Consider the following 6,911-nt stretch of genomic DNA (forward strand, 5'->3'; position numbering starts at 1 on the left):
CAGTCTCCTGCTATTGTAGGCAACCAGTTTATATAATCCCAATCATAAATGTATGACGCTCCATCTAAATCTAGTTAAATTGTTTACTCCCACTATTCCTATTGGAAGACTGTTCCTGAACCTCACTCCTCTGATTGTTAAAAATGTTCTTCTAATTTCCAGTCTAAATTTATTCACTGCCAGTTTATACCCATTTGTTCTTTTCCCAGCGTTGTTCCTTATCTTAACTGTGTGCTCATAAATAATACCAATGAAATTAAATTATTGGCAATTTTAACAAACTATTATTAAATTCAAGCACAACATAATGTTACAGTAACAGTAAGGTCCTGAACTATTTTTATAACATTTGTTTCTGAAGTGTTGCAAGTATAGCTTGGACAGAGAAAACTCCCCCTTAACAGATCATCAAGGAAGTCAAGCTTTTAGATAAAGTGAGGTTGCATACAATTTCAGCTTCAAGAAGATACCAGAGTGAGGGTGAGCAGAATATTCTTGGGTGGAGAGTGGGAAGAGAAGAGAAGTGTAATCCCCTGGCGAAGAAAAATCATTGGGAGTGGCAGAGGTGAAATGGTCTGTTAATCACCACAATAGGAGGAGAAGGGATTGCTAATCTCTAGGAAAAGAAAGGAGCAATCTTTGGTAGCAAACACAAGGGGAGGGAAATATTCTTTAGAGATGGTGTTAATACCCAGGGAAAATTAATCCATCTCTCCCTTACCCCCAACATAATCCTCTCTTCTCAGAGTTATCCCTGCACAAAACACAGAGATTTCTTAAAAGAGCAGTTTGTGCAGGGCCAAAATAAAACATAGGCACTACAGATCCATGTCAAGGGCCTCAGCTCCTGGAGTCATGGGATTGCATCAGAATCTGAGCTTTTTGTTTTTAAGTGAATTTCTAGCCTGGTGATTGTGAAATTACGTTGGAGCCTGTGGCCCAGGTCTCATTGATGCGGTGACGTATATCTGAGTCTGTAGAGAGCCTGAGAGAGTAGCTCTGAAGGGTGCAAATGTCCCTGTGCAGCTCACTGGGGCGTAACTGCCAAGACCCAGTGCTCTGCCGGGCCTTGCCAAAGCCACTTCAGCAGCAGCAGCAGCAGGAGAAAAGCATGGCAGGCCCAGCGCAGCTGCCCTCGCCAATGTACTCACTAAAGGAGCCCCATGTCCCTGCCACTTTGGGGAGAAAAGGGGCCTGCGAGAGCCCCAGGACCCTGTGCAGGGTGAGCCGTGGGCCTGGCCGTGTGCTGTGCCTGAGGCCCCAAACCACCTGACTCCGGCGCCGAGTTTGCCTGCTGGAGAGGCAGGACATGGAGGGGGCACTGCCCAGCGGAGAGCAACCCTCCCCCCCACACACACAGGGCACTGTGGGGTGGGGCCGTTGTTCCGAGTGGGGGCAGGGCGGAGATTGCTGGAACAGTTACCTCAGGCTGGGCACCCCAGGCGGGGGGCGGGGGGAGAGAAGCCGGCTGCCTCCCAGCCTCCCTCCTACCTTCACCGCAGAGACCAGCACGAGGCTGTTCTGGCTGAAGACTGCCCAGCCCACCCCTTGGATAGCCAATCAGGGCAAGGATAGAGCAGCCTCAGCCAATGAGAATGCGAGGGACTCTGCCTCATGCCATCCTGAGGCGCTAGGTGGTTTTGGTTTCCCCTCAGGCCTTTTCCTTGAGGGGGCGGGGGTGAGGCTAATATCACCCAATCACAAAAGGGATAGCCCTGTTGCTAGGCAAGATAGCAGATGGAAAGGCCACAGTCAAGTCCCGCCCCACCTTGCCAGTCTCTCAGGCCCAGGCTATAGACAGAGTTAGGGACCCCCACCCAGAGTGCCTGCCCCAGGGGCTTCTGGCCAACTCCCTGCAGCCCTCCTCCTAGCAGGCAGGGGGCCCCATGACACTCCTTTTTCCTGCTGCTCTGTCCCTGCCCAGCCTCTTCAGCCCAAGGCGGCTCAGGGGAGATTGGGCCAGCCGTGAGGATCCTGTGTGGGGAGGTTGGGTGATAGCAGAGGATAAGCAGATGGGAGGCTGGGGGCAGAGCAGGGGGATGGAAGGTAGAGGGTGTGTAATACTTAGCGACCTTTGGGGAAGAGGTGACTGGTGCTTAGGGGCTGCTAAGATGGAGGTTCATAGAGTTTAAGGCCAGAAGGGATCATTAGATCATCAAGTCTGAGTTACTGGGGTGCCACTAGTTAGAGGTGCAAGGGGGAAATGAGGAGGTGCTGGAGACAGAATAGGTTGGCAGCGGGGTGTTAAGGACTAAGAGAGAGATGGTGCAGCACTGTGGGGCAGAACAGGGAAGTGACTAAGTATCAGTGGCAGAAGGGATGAGTTAGAGGCTGGGATACAAGGAGCAGAAGCTGCTGTGCAATGGGGGTGGGGGGTGCTGGGACAGAGGATTTGATGCAAAGGGGAGCAGGGCACTATTGAGATTTCAGTGAGGTTGAGAGTCCAAATGGAATAAAGAAGGGGACTGCAGTGTGGGGAACAGGGCTGGCTCCAGCTTTTTTGCCGCCTCAAGCAGTGAAGAAAAAGAAAAAAGAAAAGAAAAAGGAAAAGAAAAACCCGATTGAGCTGCTGCTGAAGTGCTGCCAAAGAAGAGAGGGACTGAAGGATCTGTCGTGAAATTGCCACCGAAAACCCGGACGTGCCACCCCAATAATGGACAGAGTGCCTCCTCTTTCTATTGGCCATCCCAGGCACCTCCTTCCTTCACTGGTGCCTGGAGCCGGCCCTGGTGGGGAAAACACTAAGGATGTGTGGGAACTTATTAGGAGGGGTGAGAGGGTGAGACTTCTTGTTATGTGGGAAAGGAAAGAGAGCCAAGAATGGAAATCTGTGTAGAGCGAGGTTAGAAGAAGGAGCCCATTGAAAAGATAAAGAGAGTCCCAAGAAGAGAGAGAGCATTCAGGGAAAAGCAAAAAAGGGTAAAGAGCATCTAGGACAGCAATTTTCAACCTTTTTTCATTTGCAGACACCTAAAAAATTTCAAATGGAGGGGTGGACCCCTTAGGAAATCTTAGGCATAGTCTGTAGAACCGCAGGGGTCCGCGGACTACAGATTGAAAACCACTGATCTAGGAGAATGGAGAGGACAAGAGATCTGAGGGACAGGAGATCCAAAGTGGGGAGGTGCAGAAATTTGACAGGGGGTTGGAGCCAGGCAGGGAGAGAGAGATTGTCACTGAGGCCTGGTCTACACTACACGTTTAAACCGATTTTAGCAGCATTAAACCGATTTAATGCTGTACCCATCCACACTAGGAGGCCCTTTATATCGATATAAAGGGCTCTTTAAATCAGTTTCTGTACTCCTCCCCGACGAGAGGAGTAGCGCTAAAATCGGTATTACCATATCGGATTAGGGTTACTGTGGCCGCAAATCGACGGTATTGGCCTCTGGGCGGTATCCCACAGTGCACCACTGTGACCACTCTGGACAGCAATCTCAGCTCGGATGCAGTGGCCAGGTAAACAGGAAAAGCCCAGCGAAATTTTGATTTTCATTTCCTGTTTGCCCAGCCTGGAGCTCTGATCAGTATGGGTGGCAATGCAGTCCCAAATCCAAAAAGAGCTCCAGCATGGACCGTACGGGAGATACTGGACCTGACCGTTGTATTGGGAGACAAATCTGTTCTATCAGAGCTCCGTTACAGAAAACGAAATGCCAAAGCATTTGAAAAAAAAAAATCTACAGGCTACACAGTGCTGCGTGACAAGCGTAACGGGAAGCCAGAGACTCAAATGGACGCTCATGGAGGGAGGGAGGGGGTACTGAGGACTCCAGCTATCCCACAGTCCACAGCAGTCTCCGAAAAGTATTTGCATTCTTGGCTGAGCTCCCAATGCCTGTATGTTCAAACACATTGTCCGGCGTGGTTCAGGGAATAGCTAGTCAATTTACTCCCTCCTCCCCCCACATGAAAGAAAAGGGAAAGAAATCATTTCTTGACTTCTTTCAATGTCACCCTATGTCTACTGAATGCTGCTGGTAGACGCAATGCTGCAGCAGTGAAGAGCAGTATCCGCTCCTCTCCCCTCCATGGTGGCAGACGGTGCAGTAGGATTGGTAACCGTCCTTCTTATGAACCCGTGAGTGCTCCTGGCTGGCTTCAGGTGAGGCTGGCCGGGGATGCCTGGGTGAAAATAGGAATGACTCCCAGTCATTCCCAGTAGATGGTACAGAACGGCTGGTAACCGTCTTCATCATAGCAACTGGGGGCTGAGCTTCAATCAGCCCCCTCCCTTTCATGTGAAAAGAAAAGATTCTGTACTGCCTGGACTATCATAGCAGTGGGATGCTGGGCTCCTCTCCCCCACACCACTTAATGTTCTGCCTGGACTGTCATAGCACCGGGAGGCTGCCTCCCCCTCATTTTATGTCACTAAAAACTCAGTGTTTTTTATTCCTGCATTCTTTATTACTTCATGACACAAATGGGGGGGACACTGCCACGGTAGCCCAGGAAGGTTGGGGGAGGAGGGAAGCAACGGGTGGGGTTGTTGCAGTGGCACCCCCTGTGAATGGCATGTAGCTCATCATTTCTGCAGGATCTGACACAGAGCAGCTGTGCTCTCTGATACACTGGTTCTCTAGTACATTTGCCTCATATTCTAAGCAGGACTGACTCTATTTTTAGAAACCATAAAGGAGGGATTGACTCGGGGAGTCATTCCCAGTTTTGCTTTTGCTCCCCTGGCCGATCTCAGCCAGGGGCACCCATGATAGCAGCAGAAAGCACAGAAGGACAGATAACCATCATCTCATTGCCAAATTACACTGGCAGCAGACGGTACAGAACGACTGGTAACCATCTCTGCTATCATGCAAAAGCAAATGAATGCTGCTGTGTAACGCTGGAGTATCGCCTCTGTCCGCGGCATCCAGTACACATACGGTGACTGTAAAAAAAAAAAAGCTGAATGGGCTCCATGGTTGCCGTGCTAGGGCAATCCAGGGAAAAAGGGTGCGAAATGATTGTCTGCCATTGCTTTCCCAGAGGAAGGAATGACTGACGACATTTACCCAGAACCACCCGCAACAATGATTTTTTCCCCATCAGCCACTGGGCTCTCAACCCAGAATTCTAAGGGGCGGTGAAGACTGCGAGAACTATCGGATAGCTACAGAATAGCTACCCACAGTGCAATGCTCCGGAAATCGACACTAGCCTCGGACCATGGACACACACCACCGAATTAATGTGCTTAGTGTGGCCGCGTCCACTCGACTTTATACAATCTGTTTTATAAAACCGGTTTATGTAAAATCGGAATAATCCCATAGGGTAGACATACCCTGAGTAGAATCATCCCAAACACCCCCTAGTGGCCTCAGAGCAGACCTGTAGGTGGACTCTTACCTCAGTTTCTCCTCTTGGTTCCTCAAACAAACTTCACATACCTGTTTTGTCTATTCACAACACTGTTTCTTGGGGTCTCAGTTTATTTACAAAGTAAACTTAAAATAAAACTCAAGGTACATCTGCTTACCCTCTTATTGATGCACTCCCATGCCTTTTCTTCCTGTAGTCTCACTTCCCAGTCTCCCTACGCAACACCCCAACCCTTTCTCTGCAACTTCCTCTTGATCTTATAGGGGAAATCACTTTATTCCTGCTCAGGTGTGCCAACTTGGAAATCAGGGTTCACTGATCCCAGATCTCTAGCCTTTAATGGCAAGCCACTCTATTAGAGGGATGAAGGAAACATTTAGAGGAAGGTAGGGTGTAAAAAAAAATTACAAATTAAATCAGAAGGATAACAGACACCGGAAAAAGATGATGAGAAAGACAACTACACTCATGAAAGAAAGAAACAGAGGAGAGAGCCCAGGATAAAAAAGGAGCAGGTACTTGTACAATAACTGGAGTTCTTCAAGATGTTTTATCCCTCTGGTTGCTCCACATTAGATGTTCACATGTTTTAGCCTTCAATCAGAGATTTTTTTCATCAGCAGAGTCCACGGGTCCCTGTCATACACACCCTCATGCTCCAGAATGAGGATATATAGGAAGGGTGGAACCACCACTGCTCCAGTTACTTCTTAAACACAGTCTGAAGAAGAGAACTCCAAAGCAGAGGAGAAAGAAGGGCCATTAGTGGAGCACCCATAGGGAGAAAACATCTCCAAGAACTCCAGTGTCCATATAAGTAGTCTCCTTCTTCGAGCTATTGTCCCTGTAAGTGCTCCATGTTAGATGACTCCCAAGCAGTATCTCAATTATGGAGGAGAGTGCTGAGAAATTGAGTTTAGAATAGTTTGGAGAATGGCCTCAGCAAAGGTCACATCTGATCTGGAAGCATGAATGACAGCATAATGTTGGGAAAAGGTGTGTATAGATGACCAGATGGCAGGTTTGCAAATGTCTGTAATGGGCATGTTTATAAGCAGGGCTACAGAAATGGATTGAGCTCTGATGGAATAAGCTGTCATCCTAGCTGGAAGGTGCACCTCAGAAGCTTTGTAACAGACTAAGTTGCATCCTGAAGACCCATTTAGACAATCTTTGTGTGGAAAGAGACACTCCCTTCATTCTCTCTGCAATGGAGACAAAGAGCCTAGGAAAGGATCTGAAGGATTTGGTCCTGTTGAGATCGAAAGCAAGTGGTCTTCTCACACCTAGAGTAAGTAGATTGGCTTCTTCCATTGAAGTATGAGGTTCTGGGGTAAAAAAACGGTATATGAATGTCCTGATTCTGGTTCATTTTTCACATCATTTTGGATAGAAAATGAGGATGAGGATTAAGAGTCACCTTGTCTTGATAGAAAACTGTATCCAGTGGATCAGCTACAAAAGCCCCGTGACAGCGTCCCCTGCTGGAGGCCTTGCAGTCCTGTTAAACCCTGCCCCAGGAGGGAGCAGCAGAGGTGGGGTCTCCAGGCCTGCCTAGAGAGGTCTGACGGAAGCAGCCAATC

This window comes from Gopherus flavomarginatus, chromosome 4 (assembly GCF_025201925.1).
Source record: "Gopherus flavomarginatus isolate rGopFla2 chromosome 4, rGopFla2.mat.asm, whole genome shotgun sequence".
Classification (NCBI taxonomy): domain Eukaryota; kingdom Metazoa; phylum Chordata; order Testudines; family Testudinidae; genus Gopherus; species Gopherus flavomarginatus.